This window comes from Neoarius graeffei, chromosome 20 (genome assembly GCF_027579695.1).
Source record: "Neoarius graeffei isolate fNeoGra1 chromosome 20, fNeoGra1.pri, whole genome shotgun sequence".
In the NCBI taxonomy this organism is placed as follows: Eukaryota; Metazoa; Chordata; class Actinopteri; order Siluriformes; family Ariidae; genus Neoarius; species Neoarius graeffei.
The window spans coordinates 25925628-25927793 of NC_083588.1; the positions used below are offsets into that span (position 1 = coordinate 25925628).

The 2166-nt window shown below is 39.5% G+C and overlaps 1 long non-coding RNA gene across 1 annotated transcript; it reads right to left on the reverse strand.

Moving 5' to 3' along the window:
- LOC132869222 (uncharacterized) lies at positions 1 to 596 on the reverse strand. Its single transcript, XR_009650924.1, has 3 exons — positions 471 to 596; positions 202 to 325; positions 1 to 87 (listed from the first exon to the last, which is right to left on the reverse strand). It is a non-coding gene; the product is annotated as an uncharacterized LOC132869222 (long non-coding RNA).
- Positions 597 to 2166: the final 1570 nt, after the last annotated feature.

The following is a 2166-nucleotide window of genomic DNA, read 5'->3' on the forward strand; positions in this document are numbered from 1 at the left end:
AGGGAGCACCTTGTAGTACTTGTTGCTGTTCTTGTTCTGGTACAGTGTGATGCTTTTCCCATCTAGAACCCAGTAGTGCCTTTTTCTCTGCAAGACAAACCAAACTGATGTTCATTATCTAACATTTACAAATCTACACAATTTTCCCCTGACAACAAATGTCAGTGTGTTCTTCTGGTGCGTGTATTAGTGTTCACTCACCAGTGTATCTACATTGGTATGGTGCAACAGCCAGCCTTTCTTCAATATTCCACTGGATCTCCTCTTAGTTTGTTTAACTGACTGCACCACCCTCATCAAGGGGATATTACTGCTGAAACATGGACTGAAAGACAGACAGGGACAGAGAGAAGAGATGGATGGCTGGCGAGTGTAGTGTTTATGCAGGATACATGATGTACTGTATAAACACTAAATGTAATATTAGTACAGACTATAGTACTGTACTATAGTCCATGATGTGTGGTTACCCGATTGGTGGTTGTTCGGCAGAGTCCTCAACGTGAGGTCGCGCTTTAAAGGGATACTCTTCATAAATAGCGTTGACTGTTACCACAGCAATGTCCTCCTCAGATTCAGGCTTCTGGTTTGAGTTGCTCTCTGTGCGAGATGGGTGGGAGAAAGCATGTGGGTTGTCACTTCTTGTGTTAACTGGAAGTGTGTGTGGGTTCTGACTCTTCAAAAAAAAAAATTAATTTTGGTTACAATAAATTGCCCCTAGGAGTGAATGAGTGTGTGATGGGTCTTAATTCCTTTCCAGGGGGCATTCCTGCCTCGGTAGACTCTAGAGCTATTGTGGCCCTGACCAGGATAAACCACTTACTGAAGATGAACGAATAATGAGTCACAACATCTGTATTTTCTCCATTTCCTGTTTTGTAGACGAGAATTTAACTGATTGGTTTGTACGTGTGGTAGAAATGTAACAATACATTGCAATGCAAAAACATGACGTGCAATATCAGTGATCTATTAATTAGTGTGAGTGCACAAACTGTCACTTATTGTTCATGTTCCGGGTGGAGCTGTTTAGCCCAGGAAGCTGTATTTGTTATGCTACAGATGCTCACTGCTGTGTTTATACTCAGCATGTACCTCCATCAGAGGTTTAGCACAGTATGTTATAAAGCTTTACTGTCTGTCATCCTGATATGTCATTCATTCGCAATGTAAAGTTTGTGCTTGCTGTTTATTGATTGTGTTTTGTTTGTGTGCAGTGCATTGGTTGAACTGTAGTTTAGCACTAGACTTTGAGCACAGAGGCTAACGGTGCATGTTTAGCGAACTTGTAGAGGTCTGCACCCTTGGTTTAGTTGAGCAAGGTGTGTAAAGTTCAGAAAATAGTCTGTAAAAATGACTCTGCAAAATTGTGTATTTGTTTACAACCATCCATCCATCCATCATCTGTAACCGCTTATCCTGTGCAGGGTTGCGTGCAAGCTGGAGCCTATCCCAGCTGACTATGGGTGAGAGGCAGGGTACACCCTAGACAAGTCACCAGGTCATCACAGGGCTAACAAAAGAGACAAACAACCATTCACACTCACATTCACACCTACGGTCAATTTAGAGTCACCAGTTAACCCAGGGGTGGGCAATTATTTTTTCCATGGGGCCACATGAGAAACAGACAATTTTGTGGAGGGCCGGACCAAAAGGCTGAATTAAATTCTGCATAATATTAATTGTATTTCTTTAAATAAAGCAATAAATAACATTGTTTTTACAAGCTGCTAAGACTGGTAAGAGTATGGAAAAAACAAGGTTGCCTTACAAAAAAATGTAATTTATTCAATCAAATTTCCCAAAACAATGGTTAACAAAATGTGAATGTTTGTACCATTTTTTTCAGTCACATTCACACCAAAACACAATAAAGACATCACAATATTGTCTTTCTCAGAGGTGTCAAAAGTATTACCATTTATTACTCAAGTAGAAGTATAGATACTATGGTTTAGAAATACTTTTCATGAAGTAAAAGTATCAACTGAAGCTTTTTACTCAAGTAAAAGTAAAAAGTATACTGATTTCTAAACTACTTTAAAGTACAAAAGTAAAAGTAATGAAAGAGGAAAAAATGCTATTAAGGACAAAGGCGCAGCCTAGAAGTCCACATACAGTACATTCTCCTGACCCATTAAAATGTGTTTCATGGAGCACAAG